Genomic DNA, 14,931 nt, shown 5'->3' on the forward strand with positions numbered 1-14,931 from the left:
TTGAGCCCGGCGGCGAAGGGATCGAGTGTGGCAAGTGCTTCGGTGGTCCATGGCGGATGGCAGAAACCGACTAAATTTGCCCGTCGGAAGACGCCGGAGAGCTTCCAAGCAGGTCCATCCTCGACGGCACCGTCCGGTGGAGTGGGTCGCCCCAGGGGGGCTACGGAGTCTCAGGCCGGGGTGAGCCAGCGAGCTGACCCAACCCGAACCAATCAGACCGGGGGCTCTGAACCGGTCGGTCCGGCTGGCGAGCAGGCCAATGGGCCATATCCAGAGCAGGCTAGCCAAAGCCCGATCCGTGGTTGGGCTGGTGTCGAGCAAAGCCCGCATCCGGCCGAGAGGGCTCCGCCCGTTACACCAGGGTTACATGGTGCGGGCCCGAGCTCACTCAAACGAAACCGTAGCCCGACTTCAGGTAAGCTTGCGGTGGATGATCTGTATTTGCTCAGATCCAACGGCGGGGACATTCCGGCAAAGGGGATGAGGCGTCTCAACAGCAAGGGTCGCCGACGAAGCCGTAGCTCGCTCCGCCGACTACGCCGAAGACTGGTCAGCCGACTGGAGCGGCGCCGCTGGCCGGGGTAGGACGAGAAGGTGATTTGGCAACGCCGAGACCGTTTCCATGGCTCGGTTCCGCTGTGGACTCATCGGCGTAGGTGGCAGCAGGTGGAGTGTAGTCGCCGGAGCTGGTGGGAGTCACGACTCAGGCCAAGGCTGGGGGAAACGACGTCGGCAGGGGGGAAGCCGGGGGAGCGATGCCTTCGGCAACAGTGCCCGGTTTGATCACTGTGGATGAAGTATGCCGTTTGGCACCGAGTAACAGTGCACAGGGGGTTTCAACTAACAGTGCATAGGGGCATTCATCTCATGTTCAATTGCTTCTCCAAGTGATGGCCTCAGTGCAGGGAAAGGCTGAGAAGGCAAGCAGGGAAGATGGATTGTCAGATAAGGGTGGGTGCGGCCTAGAGGGAGAGGGCCGTGCCGTCAACTCCGGTGATTTATGAAGATCATACTCTGGAATTGCAGGGGGGCGGGGAAACCTTCCTTTGCCCCGGCTTTTCGTAGATTAGTGCAGCAGCATAGTCCTGATATTTGTGTTTTGTTTGAGACCCAATTGTCCGGGAGAAGTCTACAGAAGGCCAGGAGGGCAGTCCCGAAATCTTGGGGGTTTTATGCCGTGGAATCCCTTGGGTTATCCGGTGGTATTATTGTTATTTGGAAACCGAATTGTTGCACCTTGGATATTTTCAATAGGTGTAATCAAGAAGTTATCATGGTGATATCTGAGGGGTGTGGGCGACCGTGGATATTTGCAGCTGTTTATGCCAGTACTGATTATAGAGTTCGAAGGACATTGTGAGAGGAGGCATCCAGGTTGGTTGATCAGGGAGCTCCAGTATTGATAGCAGGTGATTTTAATTGCATTGATGATCCACAAGAAAAGATGGGGGGGGGGGGGCAGCCCTTTAATCTTAATAGAAAGGTGAAAGAATTTCAAGATTTTATTTCAGTGAATGGTCTGATTGATCTGGGTTTTGTGGGGCCAAGGTACACCTTGTGCAATAACCAACAGGGCTCGGCTCGGGTTTGGGAGAGACTAGACAGAGTATTTGCTACTACTGATTGGATTCAGGACTATCCTGAGTATCGGGTGAGTCATTTGCCGAGGATTGCTTCGGATCATAGCCCTATTTTGGTAAGCTCGGAGATCTCTATACCACACCATTGCCCCTTCAGATTTGAGAAGTTTTGGTGTTATTACCCCCGGTCTTGGGAAGTTGTGAGTGAGGCTTGGGGTATGCCTGTTAGGGGGGATGCGATGTATCGAGTGTCCGGCGGTTGGAGTTGACAAGAAGATGGTTGTTGAGGTGGAATAGGGAAGAGGTTGGGAACATTTTTAGAAGGGTAGAGAAAATTGAGGAGGCCATCACTAGGCTTCAGTCTCAAGAGGCGTTGAGGGGAGGTTTGTTGGCAGGGGAGTTGACTGAGCTCAGATCACTTCTATCCTTGCATGATTCTCTCCTTCGCCAACGGAGATCTTTTGGAGGCAGAAGTCAAGGGCTCAATGGATTTTGGAGGAGGATTGGAACACTAAATTTTTTCATCAATCGACACTGATCAGGAGGCAGAGGAATAGGATCAGAACTATCAGGGGAGATGATGGCCAGATGATGGAGGAGCCGGATATGATTCACCGGGTGTTGGAGCAGTTTTTCAGAGCCAGATGGACGGAGCAGTCAGGGAGTGGGATTTCCACCGATCTATCATTGCCTTCGATGGGGGTTTCGGTAGAGGAGACAGCAGCATTGATCCGGCCGGTGTCGGGGAGGGAGATCCAGGAGGTAGTATGGTCCCTTGCGGGGGATAAGGCACCCGATCCGGATGGTTTTCCTCCAGTATTCTTCCGTAGGTACTGGACGATAGTCGGGCAGGATGTGATTGATGCTATCCAGCAGTTCTTCAGCATGGCGACGATGTCTCCAGATTGGCATAGGACTTTTGTTACTTTGATCCCAAACCGACAGGGGCCGACTGAGCCGAGCCACTACTGCCCAATCAGTTTGTGCACTACACTGTACAAGGTAACGACTAAGATTTTAGCAGGACGATTGAGAGACATATTACCTAGAGTTATCAGCCCAGAGCAGGAAGCTTTTGTTGCAGGGCGGAGCATCTCTGATAATGTTCTTATTGCCCAGGAGTTTATGTATGACCTTGGTCGGGCACCTAGAAGGCGAAGTTTAATGGGGATCAAGCTTGACATGGAGCAAGCATATGATAGGGTGTGTTGGGATTTTGTTCAGTATTCCCTTCAGTGCTTTGGTTTCCCTGAGATATGGATCAGATGAGTCATGGGATGTGTGAGGGCGCCATCCTTTGCCATACTGGTAAATGGGACTCCCTCCCATTTCTTTGAGTCTTCAGTTGGCCTCCGCTAGGGATGCCCCTTATCTCCTATGCTCTTTATTGTATGTGCGGACTCTCTCTCTCTAGAGCTCTGCGGAGTGCTCTTGAGTCCCAGCGGCTGGAGGCCTATAGGCCGGTGCAGGGGGCCAGGCCGATTTCCCATCTATTGTTTGTAGACGATAGTTTGTTTATGGCCCGGGCGACCAGGCAGGATGCTCAGGTGATTAGATTGATTCTTTGTGCCTATTGTGTTGCCTCCGGACAACGAGTCAACCTAGCAAAATCAACGATACACTTCAGCCCAAAGACTACACCACAAGTAAGGGCAGCTATTATGGAGATACTGGGGGTGAGTCTGCAGGAGAGCAGTCTGAGATACCTGGGAGTCCTGATCACCGGACGTCGGTTACGCAGTGGGGATTGTCTTTCACTAGAGACCCGTTTTAGATACAGGTTAGAGGGATGGCAGAGGCATACCCTTTCTATGATGGGTAGGGTCACTTTGGCACGATCAGTTCTGAGTTCCATTTCGATATACCTTTTGTCCAACTCCATACTCCCAGTAGCATTATTGAGATCTCTCGAGAGGCTCACCAGGGATTTTATATGGGGTAAGCGGGGTGATAGAGGTGGTATTCATCTGATGGCGTGGGAGGTGGTGTGCCAGCCGATCAGGCAGGGCGGTTTGGGGGTGCCCTCATTGATTGCGAGACGGGAGGCTTTGGTGATGAGACATGCGGCCAGAGTTCTGCTGGAGCCTGATAGTATGTGGTCCTCCCTGATGAGGGCCAAGTATGGGGGCCTACTGACTGGCACCCGTTCAGGGCGTCGTTACTCACCCATTTGGAGAGAGATCTGTGCTAAAGCCCATGTGGTGTTGCCAGCAATTAGATGGGCGGTGGGTGATGGACGTTCCATTGATGTACTTGAGGATAGTTGGGTGACGGAGTTTCCTATCAGTCGTTTGCCGACGATGGTGGACACGGACAGATTACAGGGATTTAGGATCTGCGATCTGATTGTCCCCGAAGAGGGATGGTGGCATGAGAGTCTGATTCGGGAGGTGTTTGGAGAGCAGTTAGCGGCGAGAGTTTTGGCCTTACCTGTTCCATCACTGGAGGGGCCAAACAGATTGATTTGGGAACCGACCGGTAGATCGAGAGTTCGTGCCAGGGATCTTCACTCTTGGTTGAGCAGGGTGCCAGACAGACAAATCGATGCGGGATGGATTTGGAGGCTGAGGTTGCATCCTCGTGTGGCGCTTTTCCTCTGGAAGGGAGCCTAGGGCTGCCCTCCGACCAGGTGCGTTCTTGTTAGGAGGGGGGTGAGGATAACCCAGTATTGCGAGGTATGCCCGGATCTCGAGGAGTCCATACATCACGTCTTACTCTGATGTCCTAGGGCGGTACAGATTTGGAGCTGTTTATCTACGGCCCTACCCTCGAGGTGGGAGTCAGTGGAGGTTTTGTTACAGTTCTTGAGGGACTCTACCAGGAGATCTAGCACAGCCGAGTTTGGGGTTGCAGTTGCCTATCTAGCTTATCATATATGGCTGGATAGGAATGGACGTCTATTCGAGGGGAGAGGGTTGCACCCGAGGATTGTTATGGATAGAGCTATGGCCCAGGCAGTGGAGGTCTGTTTGGTGACTCCATCGACGTCATCTGAGTTAGCTAGGGACATCTGGGGTACCTTTTCTGCTGTTTCAGCGCCTAGGTATGCTTCTCTTTTCTGGGTACCCCCACCCCCTGATTTTCTTAAGATGAATTTTGATGGTGTTATGGCGATGGATAGAGCTTCTGGAGGAGTTGGCTTTGTTATTAGGGACCAGCATGGTAGATTGATTGCAGCTGGTGGTCGGAGCACTCCAGGCTTGACTGTCATTGGGGCGGAGCTACGAGCTGCCTGGGAGGGTATCCAGTATGCGAGATGTGTGCTGGGTGTTGATAGATTGTGCATTGAGGGCGACTCTGCCACGGTGATTGACTGGATACGGGGGGTGGATAGATATGGTGACGGCCACCCATTGATTCGAGATACCCGCAGACTGGTTCAGGAGATGCTAGCTGTCCAGATTGGTCATGTGTATCGTGAGGTGAACAGAGCTGCAGACTGGATAGCCTCATATGTGGCTCGTCACGCTGGGGACGTCATCTGGACGAGTCTAGCTGGTGTTCCCCATTTGTTGCTCTGTTTACTTTCTTCTGATTTAGCAGGATGTACTTCTTTTTGATTTAGTGGAAATGGATTGTCGTTTTACCAAAAAAAAAAAGATTAACATAGCGAGCAGGGATTGGCCCAGTGAGCGACTGGGTCTAGGATATAATTTCACCCTCTAAAGGCAGCACACTGTGTGCCGTCTTTTGTATGTGAAATCTCTGCAAATCAGGATCAGGCCATTATTGCTAGCGCAGGGCCGACTCTATAACCTCGCCCTTTTTTTAAAGTAGACAGATAGAAAAGGCCCACAGATAACCAAACGTAAGCCTCCAGCCAGCCCAATGCATCCTTCCACAGGCCACAAACCACCGACAAATACCTTCTCAAGCCCTTCCTACTCTAGCGAGAGCATGTATAACAACAAATACTTAAAGCTAGGTAAAATTAATGGTACCTTCATATACGCCATGCATGCTCCTGCTACTCACCTTGATAATACAAGGCTACTTGTCAAGAATAAATACGTTATCAAGGGATGAACAAATCCCTTGTGCAATTGCGCCTCCTGAATGATGTATCTATAATACCCAAGCCTTTTAAAGTCTGATACCGAGTCTGGCCAGGTCCATTTGTCCGGCCCAGAAGCATGCTTCAACCCACAAAAAAAAAAAAAATTTGTATGTACTGACCTCATCGAAAGGAATCCAACCAAGGACCGAATTCCAGCCTTCTTCGATCCTATTTAGAGCCCTCCGATCCTCTCTTTGATCTTGCCAGAGAGCCCAAGTCCCTCGATCGGAGTCGTTGCTAGTGTTGGAAACCCTGGTAGTCGCATGCATATATTTTTTAAAAATTTTACAACGGAAGCATAAATTAAACTATTTAATTCCTATGCATGCTAGAGATCATATTTCTACAACAAAAATAGATGCAAAACTTTAAATATTTATCCTAAATAAGTAGGCATGATTCTATGTCTAACATGTAATCATGCAGAATTTTAGCAACCTAGTTGATTTCTAATTTTAATTTTTAATGAGATCAGATCTCATACCTTTTTGCTTTGAGAATTTTGATGATGCCTTGATCATCTTGTATAGCCGCACACGTGTCCGGCCTCTATAGATAGTCCACGCGAAGCTCTAGGAAGATCCACAACTGCAGGAGTGCTAGCTCGTGCAGAGGTGCTGCAGTGGCTGAACTTTTCTCCCTCGAAGCACTCAACTTTTGATTCTTCTTCGAGAGGATGAAGGATGGAGATGAAGGAGAAGAAGGAGGAGAGAAGGTGGCTAGCTCTCAGATTTTTTTCAGAATTTAGAACCCTTTCTAAAGACCATCTCAACAAACCCTAAGTGTGTGGGTCCTTTAATAGCCAAAAGATCCCCACCGCCTCACACCTCTTTTGGCTAACGAATTTGACTAATAAAATTCCCAAAAAATTCTGGTGAATCAGCAGCTAAGAGATGAACAAATTCTCTTTTAATCTTGTGCTAAGAATCCCTAAAATCAGGGGGTTATTACGCCCCAAACTTCAGCTGCATGCCACCTTGCTTGATGCGTCATGCAGTCCCTACAAATTAGAGATTTGATTCCTATCTTTTTAGGAAGATTTGAGGCGCCATATTTTTTTGAAAAATAGCTCCATGCCTTCTCTTTCCTCACGCCAAAAATTGGCCAAAAATAAAGAGGATAGGCACTACTGCTTTTAGAGATAAGGATGAGGTATCTTTTTTCTCCAAGAAAGAAAGCTAGGGTCCTAAATTTTAAGAATTCTTCTCCATAATAAATTCTGATTATTTAGACTCTTAATCCTCATCAAATAAGGACTCTTAATTAACTTGAGTCAATCCCAATCCAATTGGATCAAGTTCGATTAATTAGGTTATGCCCAATCGGCTCGGGTCGAACCCGATCGAATTAGGTCAAACCCTAATTTAACCCAAATTGAATCTAATTCAATTTGGCTTAATTAAAGTCCAATAATTCAATCAAATTGAATTTATTAGTAATCCAATTACTAATTAACCCTCCAATAATTCAATAATTATTTTAATGCAACTTTTGTTTAGGATAATTTGTCAATCGAATTAACCAAATTACCCCTGAATGATTCTTAATCATCAATCAGCCATTTGATCAACCTAGAAACTTCCATGCGTGTGACCCCATAGGTTCAAACCTAAACCGGTAGCACAAGAACAACTTCTTGTACTAATTGAAATAACCATCTAGCAATGGTACTGATAAGTGCTAAATAATGCATAAATTAACCTTTTATTCATAGCACTTATCATTATTTTAATTTGCATATTTCGTAAATTTAACCATAAAATATGTGTTACCATCATCATTGCATTTTAATAATTATCAGAGGTAATTCGAGTTTTACTGATTGAGTCTAATGTATGCAGGTAAAGTCGAACTCATATTCGAGTCAAACTCATTCGAGATGATCCCTGAACCTAAATTGCATGCACTTCGCGAATTAAATCCTCTCAGATTCCCTCTTCGGCCGTTCATCCCAATTCTACTGTTTTCATCACATCTAATTCGACCTTTCGTTCATGTTTCAACATTTTATTTGAACTATATCATGGATCAACCTTTATGTACGATCAGTCATTCAAGTTTCCTTCTCTTCACGTGTGCACCTATCAAGACTATTTCCTCCACTATTCAAACCTCCCCTGTTTTAGCTTCAGTCCCAACCCATCAGAGTGGACCCAACCATCTTTCTCAATGCAGGGAATAAAATCCACGTCCTTCCCAGCTTCCATGTCCAAAGAACAGAAGCTTCGTCCCCCGTGAAAACCTCCCAGCTTAATAAAACAAAGTTCAAACCAACTCACGGTATCCCCTGCATCTCAGCTCATGAATTCATTCCCTCTTCTTCCGGACTGATCCCAGCTGGATTCCCAAGTCTTCCCATCGCAGCTTCATCTCAACTGCCAACCGAACCGAACATCCTCCCCTTCTCCCGTGTTCCAACGAAATAGAGCCGAATTGATCTCCTCCCAACGGCTCAGTATCCTCCAAGATCTTACAGTTCATTCGTGATACGTTCCCAGTCCCAGCTGCCAGCCGTTCCAAAGCTCATCTCATGCATGCCTTCCTCCCCTTCATCCAAATCGAGTTCATCCTTCTGCATCCACGATTCAGATCCCATCCTCTCCACGTTAGCATTCTTCCCTTCCGCATCTAAGGAACAAAACCAAGATCCTCCCCATTCTCCGCGATTTATCATCTTCCTCTCACCCACTGCCTTCACGGCATCCAAACAGAGCATATCTCCTCCCAGCCGAACCTCCCAACTCCACATCATCCCCATCCCGTGAGCAGTTCAAACAGAGCCCGAGTCTTCATCGATCCAACCACCCACGGATCTGTCTACCCTCCATGGATAGCTCCAAATCTTCTCACACACCCAAATCCGAACCACCTTCTCCCAGCTAACAGCAACACTCCCAGCTTCTTCAACCTCCTTCCGAAGTCCTCTCAACCGCAAGCACGTCCGCAGCCTCCTTCCCCTGTTTCGGAATCCAAACTTCCCGCATCCATGGATAAGATCAAAGCCAGCAAGTCCTCTGCTTCGGAATCAAATCCCAACTTCCAGATCACCTCTCAGCTGTCCAACAACTCGATTAGTTCCATCGTATCCAGCCGTAAGCTTCATCCTCTTCCCCTGAGATCCAAATAGCTCCTGCATCCCAACAGAACAGAGGATTGACTTCATCTTCCCACGCGTCCGACTCTCCCGCGGCCAACAAATTTCAGCTTCACCGTTCGGATCAACCACAAAGCAAGGAGGGTGGGGTGCTGGTGAAGCTATAAAAGGAGGAGAGCTATCCTCCTTCGATCATCGCTTCTCGGAGGCTGAAATCCCAGTGCATGAGGGAGGAAGAAAGGAAGCTGATCATGATGCAAATGGGAGCCCGCTGCTGTGCTGCTGCTGCCGCCTACAACTTCATGGAAGGCTGATCTCTTCTCTAGGGCTGGATGCAGCCCTAATACAGGAACATGGGTTTTATATTTTATTTTATGTTCTTGGAGTTGTATGAACTTATTGTTTTTAATGGATATCTTCTTTTGAATCATATTTAATTTCTGTGATTTTAAATATGATGTTTATACAACTGTTCTTCATGATCACTAAGTAAATATAAGATAGTCCATGCTTAGGGAAGATGCGATGTGCTACCACCTTAGATTAGGGTAGACATTTCATGCCAACCGAAGATGGATTATGCCCAAATTACTTTTGTGAATTTTTATTTAAATGCTTATTAGGCTTGTAGCCAATTTGCATGTTTATCCAAGAATAAATTAAAATATAAATAACCCTTGTTCCGATGTTAGTGGTGAATTCCTTGCCCTAGGTTCTCCTCAAACTGATATCCCTTTAATTGCATTTTTTTTAAATTCCTTAGTTTAATTTTTTCACAAATTCATCCTTTTTCAAATATTTTTATTTTTAAGAAAAACAACTATACCCCAATCCCTGTGGATCGATACCCGTAATCACTATCCTACTAGATACGTGCTATTGCGTGGTCTTTAAAGTTGACTATCAGGTACCCAACGTCCGGATAGACCGAATGATTGCAAAGCAACATTCAAGAACCCTTGGACTATGATTACCGTATAATTTATCCCTATGACTCCTAAATGCCAGGATGACTTCAGAGTTTTGTCAACTCTGTAATAAGTGCATCCATAATGTGATTCAACTTTAGAAATCCTGTGACTCCTCACAAGGATTATCCTGGCAAAGATTTTGCTAAATTGAACATAAGGCATTATCTCCTGTTTACAGAAGGGGTCAATTCCATCTTGACTCACAACTGACTACGCAAGTACTTGACTGTACCCCGTGACCTTCCGTCACTGAATTAGAAATTCAGGTAGTCCGGTACCAAAATACAGTGAGTTGCTTGCTAGTCTCAGGTTGCGGTCTCAGGTCAGAGGGCCAAACTTATACCCATATCCACTCGAAAAATCTCTTGACAGTAGAGCGTTCCGAAATTGGTCACGTTCAGTGAAATGTACTCCTACACTTCACCTGTGTGACATATCAGTGTCTCCACACTCCTTGGTTAAGAGGACAACCAACGTATATATCATACAACGACCTAATCTCGATAATGCTGTTGTCCTAGTAACAACATATCATTTGATCGCGAACAGTTTTAAGGACCTGAAGATAAATTCTTGTTTATTATAAAACAAGTCCTAAAGACTTCATCATATAAAAGTTCATTTGAAGATGTACAATGAAATGATGAATAATGCCAAATAACACTTTATTAATTTGTCAATTTATTTACAAAATTCAATCATCAACATGCTGACGATTGCCATTTAGGATACATTTCCCAACAGCTAGAATCTCTGTTCTTTTTCCTCTCCGATCGCCGACTACCTTTTCGCACTGTTGCGACAGCCAACGTCACTGGAAACTAGGTAAGGACTCAGCCCCTTTAATTTTCCCCTCTCCTATTTCTTTCGAACCCCTTAAAGCTTTGAATCCGGCTGATGATCGTCTAAATTTTGTGAACAATCAGATCCCGTGTTTTTGTGAAAATCGACGCCTCTTTCCCTTTTTCAGCCACCGGTGTTGCCGCCTCTTGATGCCAAACCTTGACCGACTGCCTTGGCCTTCCACCCATCCTTCTCGGCAAAGCAATGGCCGCCGATGAGCGGCCAACGGCCAAAAAAAAAATGATTCCCTTGTTTGTTGGTTTTGGTGCTGCAGGCCATCAGTCATTGCAAGCTGTCGGCTGCCTGTTGGCTAGCCATAGATCCCTACCTCCGGACATCACCTGCAGCCATCTTCTTCCTTCTTCTTCCTTGGTTAGAGAGAGAAGCTTCTTTTCTCTCTCTTCCCCATTCTTTCTCTCTCTTATTTCTTTCTCTTGATTCATGGCCAGACATGTTAATTGATCTAGGTTGACTATGCCATTGATAATCAAACCCATACCCTTGATTGAACTCGGACTGAGATTCTCTCTCTTGCTGGACTTTCTCTCTATCGCACTTTCTCTCTCTACTGGACTTTCTCTCTGTACTCTCTCTAGGATAGTTCGATTCAGTAGGGACTCTTCATAGTGATTTTGAATTGACCTTGGTGAAGGATCCTGATCTTGAGTTGTCGGGCGGTCAACCTCTACCCTAGCTCCTGCTAAATACTATTAGATTTGATCATATCTGATCTCCGTTGAATCATCTGTGCCCTAGTTCGAACATGATTCGATAAAATTACCTTGATTGGACCGACCTGAATGTCCGACACTCCTGCTTGGTCAGCCTTGTGAAAGTATTAGAATTTAAGTTTTTTATATATATTATGATAAAATTCTTATAAAAAATATAACTTTTGGATATTAAGCTCTAAGAAGAATTTTCAATGAATTGGATCTGTTAGTTGCATTGCGTTCGTAAGGTAAGCAATGCAATCTTTTTTTTCTAGATTTATCGGCAAATTATAAATAATTTTTTGAGTCGAAATATTCTTGATTATGAATTTGATGCATGGTGTTGTATGCCTTTTTCTAGAAGATTGTAGAATTCTTGATTGAACGTATTAGTTTTGATATGGATTATGTTTAATCGATTTCGATATCACATTTTTTTCGATTTAGAATAATTAAACATATTTTGAGAAAAGGAGTTTTGAATCGAAATAAATTTAAACTCGCAGCCGAACTATGTTGAGACCTCGCCAATAGGGGCTAATACGTTGGTACATGATTTGTCCTGAAGGTTATGTCTAAGATGATTAGTAACATACCACTAGCAAACTAGCAATTCTGAAGGACTTTGCTGCAAGTTGATGTGCAGCTCACTGCAAGAAGATTAGTCGGTGTTATGACCCTGCCAAAGATGTGGTCATAGTTCTTAACGATCGAGTTGAATTTGATAATTTGAAAGAAATTAATTTATGAAAGATATTTAAATTTTTAGAAAAATTGAATTTAACGTAAGTAATGTATCACTTTTTCTAAATTTATCGGCAATCATTAAAGTATTATATTTATAACTTTTGAGGTATTCATGATACATGAATTTGATGGATAGTATATTATTATATTATTTTAAAATATTGCAACGATATACGATCTTATTATGGATTTGATTGATTGATTTTGACACCTCATAATTCTAAAACTAGAATATAAAATCTAGAACTAATTGAATTTCCATCTGGCTATGTTGAGGACCCTGCTAATGGGGGCTATATGTTGGTACATGATTTGTCCTAAAGGTCGTATCCAAGATGATTAGTAACATACCACCAGCAGATCAGCGGTCTTGAAGGACTTTGCTGCAAGATGATGCGCAGCTCACTGCAAGAAGATTAGCCGGTGTTATGATCCTGCCATAGGGAACATATAGTTATAACTAAGGATCGATAAGATTAATTTAGTATTTGAAAGAATTTGAATTCATGAACGAAATTTAATATTTTAAGAAATATTTGATTTATATATATGCTTATTTTTTATAAATTATTATCTATTTAATTGTCTGATTTATTTAGCTAAAATATTCATTGCTTACTAGGATATTTAGCTCATTATACAATTTTTTGTTTTTTTTTAGATTCAGAGAACTAGCCTACCGAGGTTTTCAATATAGAAGAGCGACTAGAAGAACTATGGCACAACTTATCTTAGATTGAAATTTATTAATTTAATGTTTTACTTTATATTAATGTTAAAATTGTAAAACATTGTAAGTTGAGTTAGTTAATGAAATAAAGTTTACATATTGTTAGTTAAATTGCTGAGCTATATATTTATAATATCATATTGAGATGCCTTGCATGCTTGTGGAGAAAGTTTTCTATGAGTATGCGGCAATTGCTGCAACCCCAGCTCGCGATCTCGAGTTGGGGGCGTGACAGTATCTCTTTATAGGGTTTGAAGGACCTACAACATATATACAAAGAAAGCAGTGCATCAATGAACAAGCTCGCCAATATGGGATGGATTGAGTGCCACAACATTGATGAAAACTTCTCACTTCCCTCGTCAACAGTAATATAATTCACAAGACTAGCATGCAATAGGCACATGATATGTTTCCCGTGAGAAGTTTTATGAGCTTTTATATTTAGTCACATTGATTATGCGTTAGATAAATATTGGATATTTCCACAGGATATAAGAACCCAAATGGTCTCTTTAACTAGTTTTTTTTTCTTCCAAAAGGCTGGGTAGACTCGCTTCTATTGGTTTATTTTTGCCGTTTCCAGGGAAAGCGAGGTGAGAGAGAACAATGGACTACCCAAATGAATGGTCCTTTCCAAGTTACATAAACAATTGAAAATTCTTTAAACAGCCACCCAAGCTTGCATCTACGTGCCAGGACGACTAAAGACAAACGGGCTAAAAGTTCAATTATATTCAGTCAACTACCAGTCTTTTACTGAAAAATCGTAAGCTATCCAAAATTTTCAGAACTGAAATAATAATTTGCGGCTAGCATACGCTTACCTGCTATCCAAAATTCATGAATAAAAGAAAAACAGAACAGAGAAAATATGATTAAGCAACGATGGACGGGAGAACTGTGAGCATTTCTAGATATTCTCCACCAATTTCTAAAACAGGTGTTTGATACTGAAGTCCTCAGTAGAGTTAGGATGAGAGACAGCAAGATATTGGTTGAAACTTTAAAAAAAAAATGCAAGTTTTAGTTGCTCTCCGAGCAACCAATCCTCCCATCAGGCACTGTCTTTTGCTAAAAATTGGATATAAGCAAGCAGACGTCCAACCAAATAAATATTAGATAAATAAATAGATAGATAGATAGGTAGGTAGATAAACAAAAAAAGCATTAAAAGACCAAACAATCAACTCCTTTCCTTTAGTTACACAGTTAGGTCTACATTAATAGCGCATCTTCGCGAATTTTTTTGTGGATAATTATATCAAAAATTTCTACATATTGGAGTGCCGACATATCCTCGAACTAATCCTTCCTACCATCCGACGAATCCCAGGAAGCTGCAAAGACGAACAGCAAAAATTCTTCTCAAAAACCCAAATTTCCAATCCACAAAGAATAAAGGATGAACTATGAGAGAGAGAGAGAGAGAGAGAGAGAGAGAGAGAGAGAGAGAGGGAGAAAAATCCATCAACCATCCGCCGGAGGAGGGATTCAGTGGCTGGAAACGACGATAGAAGATAGACAAAAGGGATGGGGGCGATCACCGTACCTGAGGGATCGGACGCTGATCTGCTGAGAGAGGACGCGGAAGAGGAAATTAGCTCCGTGGAGGAACACCACGATTCCGGTGCACCCGAGGATGAAGAACTCGAACATCGTCGCTTAATCCCTCTCTCTCTCTCTCTCCCCTTTATGCCGCCGGACGAGAATGGATATGGGAGCCAGCCGGTGGAATTCGACGGACCAGCGAAAGGGATCGAGGGGTTTGGTTTGTTTCGGAAGGGTAGAAGGGTTCTTTATTTATTGTGGGTGGATGTGAAAGTGTCCCGAAGGAAATAGGATTGTGATGGATAAGCGGCGACCGACTCTGACTCGGCATCTAACTTCCACTCGTCTTTCCCAACTTCTCCTGCTGCACGGCCAAAAACTAACGGACGCTATAACGAGATCAGGATTCATCTTTATCTTAAATTTATGTAGATTTTTTTTTTCATGATTATCCTTATAAATATCAGATTTTTTATAAATATTTTTCTAAAATTAATATTTACATATATATATATATATATATAATACCTTAATAAAACTTTATTATTGTACAAATGCCCGGTTGTTCTAACAGTATTAAAAAAATATATTTATATTAATTAAAAATAAAATAAATTTTTGAAATTATGCTATTGCCTTTATTTT

General features: G+C 43.7%; 1 long non-coding RNA gene across 1 annotated transcript; it reads right to left on the bottom strand.

The window, feature by feature from the left end:
- Positions 1-10,931: 10,931 nt before the first annotated feature.
- On the bottom strand, positions 10,932-14,611 carry LOC120110449 (uncharacterized). The gene is made up of 3 exons (XR_005511427.3): positions 14,288-14,611; positions 12,357-14,075; positions 10,932-11,937 (listed from the first exon to the last, which is right to left on the bottom strand). It is a non-coding gene; the product is annotated as an uncharacterized LOC120110449 (long non-coding RNA).
- Between the last annotated feature and the right edge of the window lie 320 nt (positions 14,612-14,931).

This window comes from Phoenix dactylifera, chromosome 1 (assembly GCF_051530095.1).
Source record: "Phoenix dactylifera cultivar Ajwa chromosome 1, Ajwa_hap1_PhDact_Kaust_v1.1, whole genome shotgun sequence".
Taxonomy (NCBI): domain Eukaryota; kingdom Viridiplantae; phylum Streptophyta; class Magnoliopsida; order Arecales; family Arecaceae; genus Phoenix; species Phoenix dactylifera.